The sequence below is a fragment of the Erinaceus europaeus genome, chromosome 13 (assembly GCF_950295315.1).
Source record: "Erinaceus europaeus chromosome 13, mEriEur2.1, whole genome shotgun sequence".
In the NCBI taxonomy this organism is placed as follows: domain Eukaryota; kingdom Metazoa; phylum Chordata; class Mammalia; order Eulipotyphla; family Erinaceidae; genus Erinaceus; species Erinaceus europaeus.
The window spans coordinates 30,495,462-30,506,937 of NC_080174.1; the positions used below are offsets into that span (position 1 = coordinate 30,495,462).

Here is an 11,476-nt window from a genome sequence, read left to right on the forward strand (position 1 = left end):
TGAGTTATGCCATTATATTACTTGCTGTGAGACTGTCCTATATAGCTGGATACCTGTCCCTCACCAAATATATACTTTGAGACAGCTTGTTCCCAATCTGTAGATGGTCTGCACTTCTCCTATTTTTTTTTTTTGACCAGAGTCCAACTTAGCTCTGAATATTGGTGGTTCAGGGAACTGAATTCAGACCTCTTGCATGCAAGTCCTATTTACAACTGCTGTGCTGTGCTGTGCTATCTTCCTGGGAGGAAGGGAGGGAGGGAGAGACAGAGAGAATACAGCTGACTGTGTTCTCATGTTCCACTCACAGCATCACTGGTGAGAATCTGAGTATGAAGGGAGGTACCTTAGTCTGAGAGTAAATCACCAGCCAAGGAACCCAAAGCCAGGAGCACAGGTGAAAACCCGCCAGCTCACTAATATCACAGGTGTCTTAAGTTTCACCACAGGAAGGGGAGGGGGTTTCCAAGTCTGTACAGAAGAATGGTGAGAGGCAAGATCACTTATCTTTTTTTCAAAATACTGTACTGAGAAAATTTTAATATATCTGGGAGAGTTAAAATATCCTAGGCTACACAGCAGATGTCTGTCTTTCAAGTTAAGTGTGGTGCTACATTTTTTTTTTACAGCAATCATCTCTGCATCTTTTTTTTTAATGGCTACGAATCTTTACTTTTACACAGGTAATCTTCCTCCTGAATCATTTTCATCTTGAAATTAGAATCCCAAAGCCTAGAACTGGATCACTTGGCCCTTTCTCTTCTCCCTCTATATATATATTTTTTGGTTGGGTAGGTGGGTTGCTTTCTCTTATCAGTTTCCTATTTTCACTGTGTAGACAAGGCTACTGCAAAGATAACCAGTGAACCTGAAACCTCAAAAAAAAACTCCTGCTAAAAATGTGGAAAACATGAGTCCCACTACATGGCCCAGTTTATTATACTGACAAAACTCCCCATATGCCCAAGGAAAGCAGAGATCGAGTCTAAAGGCTATAGCGGGCAAAGAAAGCCAGCATGGATTCTTCAGGCTCAGCCTCTTCAACTTTTTGGCTCTTCCCAACCAGCTTCTCAACCATTTTTGGCAATGCAGTTTCACTGAAGGCCATTTGTAACTGCAGACTTGAAGGCTGTTACTCACCACCTCCCAGCTGCTCTTTGTCCCGGATCTGTGGTGTCTCAGGCACTCAAGCCTCCAGCTCCAGCCACATCTGAGGCTTAGGGGCAAATCTATAAACTTTAAACCTTTAATTCAATGATCCCTAGGAAATACCTAGGGAAAAAATAGTTGAAAACCTTGGAGGATTTCCTTGTGTGCTTTTCTTGCAGATACTTTTGGGTAATAATCCTCCGTAGAGGTAACACTGCATTCGGCCCAAAAGTAATGGGTGGGCAGGTAGAGGGGCTGGGGTTCCAGGTCCTTTGCTAGTCCCGGGGGAAAAACTGAATCTTGTTCTTCACTGTTCAGAATCAGGCAGCGGAGATGAATACCAGGAAGGAAAAAAGAACATGGGTCATTTTCTGCAGAATGGTGACAGCAGAGAGATTCAATACTCTGCAGTATGTACTTTGTGTTCCTAAGGTCACTGTCTAGGACTTTTCCTGGATCTTGCCACCTGTGGGGAGTACCTTCTGCCATTTCTAGGAGTTTCTGCATTGCTCCAACACTTTCCCCACATGGTCATATGGTCATATGTTCTACATATTAAAGGGGAGTCTGTCCTCAGGGAAGGCAAGTTGAATAGGGAGCATTTTGACAATTACAGAATCCAGAACTCCCACCTTCTGCACCCCCAAAAGAATTTTGGCCCATATTCCCAGAGAGTGATAGGGAAAGTAAGCTAGAGGGCTCTGTACTCCCAGTCCACCAAAACCCAAAGCGTTTGTCACCAGGAATCTTTATATATATATATATATATATATATATATATATATATATATATATATATATATATAATCACTGAAAGAGAGGAGAATCTGTAAAACACCAGAAGAGAGAGAAAAAAAAAAAGGAAAGTTACCTGGAAGTAGTAACAGGTGTAGTGGTGACAGAAAGAACAAGATGGCAAGACCACTGAAAAATTGGGAAGAAAATACACAGATGGAGTTAGACATAGAAATAGAGATAGACAGTTATAGAGTCATTAGGTATCTGTGACCTTGGGAGAACCACTGTAGTTTCCAATGGAGGGAATGAGGACACCGAACTCTGGTGGTGGAATCTGTGTGGAATTATCCCTCTGTTATCTTATAATTTTATTAATTAATATTAAAAACAAAGTTCAGGAACACTTAGCAGGCAGTAGTAACGGCCATGCTATATATAAATGAAATAATGATACTTTGAACATAGAGCAATGCTGCTGACAACACAAGTCCCCAATATTCTGATGGGGAAAGACTTTAAGAAAATAAAAGGGAAGAGAATGGGCTAGGAGGTGGCACTTCTGGTTAAGCACATGTATTACAGTGTGCAAAAAGCCAAGTTCAAGCCCCTGGTTCCCACCTGCAGGAGGCTGGGAGGCTATAGTCTCTCTCTCCCTCTCTGCCAGGAATGGTAGAAAATCCTGCATATATTGGTTGCTGGTTCCATAAGAGGACCCATTTCAGTTATTATATGGTGGCAGGTGCTCTGAAGACAGAGAGATTAAGTTTAAAGAAAGGGATAGATGAAATGCTTTTTTTCTCACTGTCATTTGGGATTCAGACCTTGACCTTGACTATTATTATTTTTTTTATTTTCATATTCAATGAAACAGAGACAGAGGAAAAGACACAAAGGAAATGAGGTTTCCTCCATACTCAGACATGTGTCATGCATGTGGAAGAATGAATACATTCCCAGGTAAACACCCAAGGAGTGCTTTTTTTTTTATAAATTTGTTAATAGTGTCTGTATCTATCTATCTATCTATCTATCTATCTATCTATCTATCTATCTATCTATCTATCTACCTATTTATCTGTCTGTCTGTCTGTCTGTCTTTCTGTCTATCTATATGCAGACATAAATATAAAGAGAGAGACAGAGTGTTCATTCTACAGACTGTGTGTAGTGGAACCCAGAACCTCAGGCTGGCAAGTCTTCTCACTACCCACTGAGCCACCTCCCCAGGCTGGATGTGGCCTCTCTTTATGGGGAATGCAGCTATACCAGCAGGCAGAAAACCAAAGCAACTGAGAAATGAGGGTGGGAGTCACAGCCATTTCTGGGAAAACCAGGGGTGGTCAGAGGTAAATGTAGGACAAAAGGCCGTGAGAGACACTTGCTTCAGAAGTCAGGGCTCAAGAGGGAGAGTGAGGGGAGTCAGGCGGTAGTGCAGCAGGTTAAGTGCACATGGAGTGAAGCAAAAGGACCGGCATAAAGATCCTAGTTCGAGCCCCAGCTCCCCACTTGCAGGGGAGTCACTTCACAAGCGGTGAAGCAGGTCTGTAGGTATCTTTGTTTCTCTCCTCCGTCTTCCCATCCTCTCTCAATTTCTCTCTGTTTTATCTAACAAGGTCATCAAGAACAACAACAATAATAACTACAACAATAAAAAATACTTGAAGGGAAAATAAATATATATACAAATTTTTTTTTTAAAAAAAGAGGGAGATTGAGGAGAGGAGAAGCAGAGAAGGCTGAGGAGCCAGAGGGCTCCTTGGGGTTGGGTGAGTTCAAGACACAGCTCCCCGCCTCCTTCCCTGCCCCCCCCCCAGTGGTCAGATGTTTCAGAGCAATTCCTAATCATTGCACATGTAGAAGAGATCACCTTTTTAATACTTATTCATTCCCCTTTTGTTGCCCTTGTTTTGTTGTTGTTGTTGTTGTTGTTGTTGTTGGATAGGACAGAGAAAATGGAGAGAGAAGGGGAAGTCAGAGAGAAAGATGGACACCTGCAGACCTGCTTCACTGCATGTGAAGCGACTCCTCTGCAGGTGGGGAGCCAGGGGCTTGAACCGGGATCCTTACACTGGTCCTTGTGCTTCGTGCCATGTGTGCTTAACCCACTGTCCTACCACCCAACTCCCAAGAACATTTTCAATCCCTATCCTCAACTTTCTCTAAGGCTGAACCCATGACAGCACTGTCCTGTCTCATGCGAAGCTACTACGATCTCCCACACGCTACCTTTTAAACATGTCAACTATCTGTTTAAAATACTTTATTTTAGAAGCCAGGTGGTAGTGCACCTGGGTAAATGCAAACATTAAAGGGCTCAGGTTCAAGCCTCAGCTCCCCATTTACAGGGGGAAAGCTTCACAAGTGGTGAAGCAGGGCTGCAGGTGTCTCTCTGTCTCTCTCCCTCTCTAGCTCCCCTACTCCTCTCAATTTCTCTTGGTTTCTATACAATAATAAATAAAAATTTTAAAACTTTTTACTTTGACAGAACAGAGAGAAATTAAGAGGGAGGGAAATAGAGTGAGACAGAGTCAGAGACAGAGACAGAGAGATACCTGCAGCCCTGCTTCAGCACTAGAGAAGCTTCCCCCCTGCAGATGGGGACAGGGGCTTGAACCTGGCTCCTTGCACACAAAAATGTGTGTCCTCAACCAGAGTGGGGGCTTGAACTTGGGTCCTAGTGGATTGTATTACATGCACTTAACCAGATGTGCAACCACCCTGTCCTCAATATTTTTTTTCATTTTTTTCTTTCAATTTTTATTTGATAGGACAGAGAGAAACTAAGAGGGGAGGGGAGATAGATAGGGAGAGAGAAAGATAGACACCTGCAGACCTGCTTCACCGCATGTGAAGTGACTCCCCTGCAGGTGAGGAGCTGGGGGCTCAAACCAGGATCCTTACACAGGTCCTTGTGCTTTGTGCCAAGTGCACTTAACCCGCTGTGCTACCACCCAACTCCCCCTCTCTAAAATTTCTAACAGCCTCTCAATAAATAAATAAAGATAATAAAAAATAGAAAAAGAGAGAGTCAGACAGAGGGAGAGAGGAAATGACACCACACACGCCTGCTGCACCCAGATGAGGGGAGCCAGGCCAGAACCTGGACTCATGCTCGGCAGGGAGCCCTGCTCCTGGCTGCACTGTCTCGCCTCTGATGGAGTGTTGGTGCTGAGGACTCACACGACTTAGATCTTCTTACATCTACAGTTCCATGCTCTTTTTTTCATAGTTTTATGGCAGATGTTGCTTTTTCTACCATAGAAACAGAAGACACCAGGGTACTTATCTCTAGGGGAGGTTGAAAAAGAGTTTCCTCAATTGTGGGGAGAGATGGGCCTTCGTAATTTTTCCGAACCCTGTATCTCCTGTAAGTTGCTGTAAAGCCAGCCATAAAACGAAAGGAAATGTGTTTGCTGCCAATCTGTAGGTTTTGAATTTCTGCAGCCAAGCAGCCACCACATTTGCAGAGGGGACAGTGACAGCCTGTCCTGTGCATCAGTCAAACCACCCACAGGGGCATCTGGAGGCCTGTCTGCCCTACACCAGCTATGGGTCACTCGACCCCACCATGGCTTCTGCTGCCCTGCCGAGGCCTGTGTGCTACTCAGGCCCCAGGACTTACCTTCCTCCTTCATGGAGGAGCAGAGGGCTGTTGTCTGGTGATAACCTGGATTGCCAGCTTTAGTTTTAGTAGATGGAATGGGTGGACTATTTGGAGATTTCTTATGAGTTCTGCATCTGTCATTGTTAAGATGCTGAAACCATTGATCCCATTTGCCTGGAAGGCAGCTATAAACACCTCAGGCATCTTCAGGCAGATCTGGGAGACAGGAAGCAGCAAGGTGAGAAGGTTCCACATAGTGTGTGAGGGCACCATGGGCACATGCTGGGTGGGGGTGTCCCCCACCCCCACCCAGCCCAGAAGGAGAGAAGGACAAACCTCCATCCAGGTAACCAGTGTTTCTTTGTCCCAATGGGAGAAGCACAGACCTCGATCCCATGTTTTACTCCAGCAGAGCCTGCCTGCACACCCAGGAGACTCAGGTCAGACTCACACTCACACACACAGGGAAGCAGCCAGGGGAAATGTTTGCTATCCACAGCCGGAGGTAAGTTCTGCTCATATAGCACCTCAACCCCAACCCACCCCCACTTTTTCTTTTTTTTTTTTCCAGAGCCCTGATCAGCTCTGGTTTATGGTGGTGCAGTGAACTGAACCTGTGACTTGGGAGCCTCAGGCTTGAGAGTCTCTTTGCAGAACCGTTATGCTATCTACCTGTACCCCTCAACCTTCCCCTTCAGCCTTCTATACCATTCACCTAGACAGCACTGTTAACAGTCTACAGGGCCCGGCCGTCAGGTGTGTGAATGGGGCCTGAGTCTCTGTGTCCAGGCGGCTTGTACCCTTTCTGTCTCAAGAGATGCTGGGAAAACACAATCCCCCTTTCTCCCTTCATCTAGACAGGGTACTGCTCTACTGGCTGCTGAGCATGGTCTCAAGCAGTGATCTCTTTAATTTGTGATGCCTGTCAGTTTAATATTGATGTGAATTGACCACATTTCTCATCTATCCACACCATCACCATCCTACTTCCTTATTTTTTAAAGTTTTAATAAATCATCTTTATTTATTGGATAGAGACAGTGAGAAAATGAGAAGGTAAGGGGAGTTAGGGAGAGAGACAGAGACAAACCTGCAGCCCTACTTCACCGCTCATGAAGGTTCCCCTCTACAGGAAAAACCAGGGGCTCAAACCTGGGTCCTTGTGCACTGTAACATGTGTGTCATGCCTGCATCCTCCCTACTTTCTTATATTGACAAAAAAGAAAGTAAAAGAATATGTGTTTATCCTCAGCAATCTTCAAAGAATGAGAGGCTCTTTTGTGAGTCAGTGTTGCAGGAAACAAGTATTCATTCTCCTGGCCACTGGCTTCAACACTTCACAGACAAACATGATGTGAAAAGGCTCAGGCATTCTTCTGCGTCTTAAGCCAACCCGCTCTGCTCTGAAGATTCTCAGCGACAACAAGCTGAGCCAGGAGCACTTATACAGGTGGAGAGATACCCACACAGTACCCTTCTCACACACCTTGTGGAGACATGGTGACAGAGACAGGCATTACACTTAATAGACACGGATGGATATCAAGCTCTTACTTTCTCTGTAACTCAGTATTTCTTAGAGGTGTTGTTTCTAGGTTTCTAAGTTCCTGGGCTTGTGGAGGACACGTTTCTTCCGTAGAGGTCCCAGCAGTGAGGAGTCAGTGGTGCCCAGAGGGAGAGAGATGAAATACCCAGTCAGTGCTTTTGGCTTCAAGTGGAGGAGGGTTTGCAGGGTGACAAAATTCCTAGGCTCAAAGGACACACAACTCGGCCTGCTCAGGGGCTGATAATACCTTTGCTTGCAGGGTGGCATGAGCCTCATTCATTTTCTGAATGGCTCTTTTAATCATGGTTGGAGTGCAGACAAGTATGGGCTGTGTCTTCCTCCACATAACTCTCTTTCTCAAGGAGCTCTCATGCAGGGACACCAGGTACTCCAGGTGGTCCATGAGTATCTGGAAGAAAAGTCAAATAGAAATATTCAGTGGCTGGGAAGGTGGCCTGGTATGTAGAGTGCAGTCCTTGTGTTCCTGGAGTTCTAGGTTTAATACCCAGCATAGCACATGCTGCCTGGCAGTCTCTCATATAAGTAACTAATTATCTTGTTAATGTTTAAAGTGCACTTTCCTAACTACAGGATTAAACTCAGAGTAAATGTCTGCACCCAGGCAGGGGTGCAGCTAGTTAAGTGCCTACATCACAGTGCTCAAGGACCCACATTCAAGCCCCTGGTCCCCACCTGAAAGGGGAAAACTTCACAAGTGGTGAAGCAGGGCTGGAGGTGTTCTCTCTGTCTCTTCCTTCTTTCTATCTTCCTCTCCCACCTCAATTTCTCTCTGTCTCTATCCAATAATATATCAATGAGATATAATAAAAAATTAAAAACAAACAAACAAACTCTCCATTCAGACATTTGAATCTGTGATGTCCATTCTACATTTAAAGACCCTGAAAGGGGCTGACCCCTGAAATCGCATCACCTTCCAAGCCTGTCAAGCCAGGGCAACTGTCAGGAGTGTTTCAAGCCAAGCAGAAGGGGTCATCCTGGGGGCTTAAGGTGCCTCATCTGGTCCCAACCATGACCCCTAAATGCAGACTTGGAGGCTGGGAGGCGCCACTACTGACCTTGATGTTCTTGCACTCAATCTCAAGGAGTGCTATCTCCTCCTGCTCCCAGTAGAGCTCTTTGTAAGCATTGACTTGTTTAGTATGGGCCGCATTTATCTAAAAAAACAGTTATGAATAAATAAGTTAGTAAATCAATAAATAGGGAATGGTCATTGAAGGCCAGGCTCCCATGAGCCCTCCCACCTCTGCCAGGCAGCCAGGCTTGGGAGCATGGCTGTGTGATCCTGCGGGGACTGGCCTCCACCCTCCCCAGCAGCCCAGGACACAACCCTCCCTCCACCTGAACTCAGGTTGGTGCACAGACAGCAACAGTGAGAGAAAGACCTTTTCCCTTCCAGAGACCCAGAGACACTGTCCCTGAATAGGGATCCCAAGACCACATGGATGCTGAAGCAGTGGGGCCCTGGCTATATCCTGGATTTCAGGGGCTCTGGAAACACTGTGTTGGGGGAACTGTGTAGGCATCTCCTGGGGTGGGTGGGGGGGACCAGGGCATCAGGACATGGAAGACTTGGTGCCTCTCTGAGGAGGCGGCAGCGGTGAAGGTGGTGGCAGGAGAATAAGGAGTCCAGACCCCAGGGCACTGAGCTCCGCTGGAGGTGGAAAGAAGGACCCTGCTGCTGGCTCTCCGGGTAAGCACAGGACTTGGTGCAAACATGAGAACCTGAGCAGCCCTCCGGGATTATTTTATATTTGTTTTTTTAATTAAAAATAATTTTTATTTATAAAAAGGAAACATTGGGGCGTCAGGTGGTAGTGCAGTGAGTTAAGTGCACATGGTACAAAGTGCAAGGATCAGTGTAGGGATCCCAGTTCCAGCCCCTGTTCCCCACCTGCAGGGGAGTCACTTCACAGGCAGTGAAGCAGGTCTTCAGGTGTCTATCTTTCTCTCCCCCCTTCTGCCTTTCCCTCCTCTCTCCATTTCTCTCTGTCCTATCCAACAGCGATGACAATAATAACTACAACAATAATACAACAAGGGCAACAAAGGGAATAAATAAATATAAAAAATAAAATAAAGTAAATACTGACAAAAGCCATAGGATAAGACAGGTACAACTCCACACAGTTCCCACCACCAGAACTCTTTATCCCATCCCCTACCCTGATAGTGTCTTTTTTTTTTTATGGAAAAGAGAGAGACTGGAGAAAGGGAGAGGAGGAGAGAAATTTAAGGAGTTAAGAACTTGGTTGTGAGAGTATTTTGTTCAGACATGTTACAGTGCTCAAGGACCCAGGTTCAAGCTCCCAATTCCCAGGTAGAAAGCTTCATTAGGGTGAAGCAGGGCTGCAGGTGTCTCTCTGTCTTTCTCCTCCTCTGCTTCCCCTTCCTACTTTCTTTTTCTCTTCCTGCTTTGGATATGTCTGCCTTTCAGCCACCAAGTTGTAGATGCTACTAGGATTCCAACCTGACTTCCCTGGACAGACAACCTCACCAACGTGTGCTGGAACCTCACCTACCCAGAACTCTGCTCCACTAGGTATAGAATCAGGTTGGGGGTTCGGATACACCTGCCAACACCCATGTGCAGGAGAGAAACAATTACAGAAGCCAGTACTCCCACCTTCTGCACTCCATTAAGAAGCTTGGTCCATACTCCCAGAGGGATAAAGAATAGGGAAGCTTCCAGTGGAGGGAATGGGGACACAGATCTCTGGTGGTGGGAATTGTATGCAATTATACCCTTTTATCTTACAATCTTGTTAATAATTATTAAAACATTATTAAAATTTTTAAAAAGGAAAAGGAAGTAATGGCCCCTGTGATCAGTGACTTTGCCATGCAAGTACCAAGCTCCAGTGAGAAGCCTGATGACAATACCAAATAATTCCACACACTCAAGAATAAAAGTTGGAGTGACCATTCCAGGAAAAGGTATGGAAACTTCCTTAAGAAACTAAAGATCAAAATACTAGAGGACCCAGCAATTTCAGTCTGCTTGTCTATGTGAAAGACAGGAAAACATTAAGCCACCAAAGTATTTTACCTACTACTCATTGTTGTGTTGTTTTCAACAGCAGAGACATAGCAACAACCAAAGAAGCCTTTTGCAAATTCTCAGATAAATGAGGTGTGGCACATGGAATACTACTCAGCTATGAAAAAGCTCTGTACAGGAGGATTTTATTAATGATTTAATAATGATTAGCAAGATAACACGGGTACAGTTTCATGCAGTTACAACCACCAGAGTTCCATGTCCCATCTCCTTCATTGAAAGCTTTCCTATTCTTCACCCCTCTGGGAGAGGGGTCAAAATTTTAAAATGGGGGTTTTGCAGTGAGAGGAATAGCTCTTCAGGAAGAGGACCTGCCTTGCCATGTGTGCATCCCAACTTCGAACTCTGGTATCACGAGGGGACGCCAGCAGGGAGAAGCTCTGGTGCTGTGGTGTCTTTCCTTCACTGTCTTTCTGTCAGAATGAAAAAAAACAAAGTGCTGGGGGTCAGGCAGTAGCGCAGCGGGTTAAGTGCACAAGGTGTGAAGCGCAAGGACCAGTGTAAGCAATCCAGTTTGAGCCCCTGGCTCCCCACCTGCATGGGGGATCACTTCACAAGCAGTGAAGCAGGTCTGCAGGTGTCTATCTTTGTCTCCCCTGTCTTCCAAGCCTCTTCTCTATTTCTCTCTGTCCTATCCAACAACAATGACTTCAATAACAACAACAATAATAATCACAACAATGTTAAACAACATGGGCAACAAAAGGGGAAAAAATGCCTCCAGGAGCAGTGGATTCCTGGTGGTGCAGGCACCAGCCATAGCAACAACCCTGGAGGCAAAAAAAAAAAAGTGCCCCAGGTGTGGTGAGATTGTGCATGGCTCATAAAACAGATGTGAACTGTTGCCATTCACAGCAAAATGGAAGGGATCTGAGTTTTTGTTTTTGTTTTTTGCCTCCAGGATTCTCACTGGGGCTCCTTGCTGGCACTAAGAATTCACTGCTCCCAGCTGCCATTTTTTTTTTCATTTTATTCAATAGGATGAAAAGAAATTGAGAGAGAAGAAGGAGAGGGAGAGAGAAAGACAGTCACCTGCAGACCTGTTTTGCTGCTTGTGAACCCACCCCCCCTGCAGATGGGAACTGAGGACTCGAACCCAGGTCCTTGCTCAAGTCTTTATGCTTCATACTGTGTGCCCTTAACCAGGTGTGCCACTGCCCAACTCCCAGGAGATTTTTTTTTAAATTTCATTCATTTACTTTTATTATCTCTGTTATTTATATCAACTAAAAACATTACATTTTATTAAATAAAATAGTATGTTGCTTATTGTTTTATTTATTTTTGAATAGAACAGAGAGAAATTGAGAGAGGTGGGGAGAGAGAGGCAGGGAGATACCTGCAGCCCTGCTCCATT

At 45.2% G+C, this 11,476-nt stretch overlaps 1 long non-coding RNA gene across 2 annotated transcripts; it reads right to left on the minus strand.

The window, feature by feature from the left end:
* Window positions 1–900: 900 nt before the first annotated feature.
* LOC132542711 (uncharacterized) lies at window positions 901–7,545 on the minus strand. Of its 2 annotated transcripts, XR_009553683.1 has the most exons (5): window positions 7,046–7,545; window positions 5,828–5,910; window positions 5,510–5,707; window positions 2,021–2,073; window positions 901–1,459 (listed from the first exon to the last, which is right to left on the minus strand). It is a non-coding gene; the product is annotated as an uncharacterized LOC132542711 (long non-coding RNA). The 2 variants fall into 2 exon arrangements; XR_009553684.1 differs by lacking the exon at window positions 2,021–2,073.
* Window positions 7,546–11,476: the final 3,931 nt, after the last annotated feature.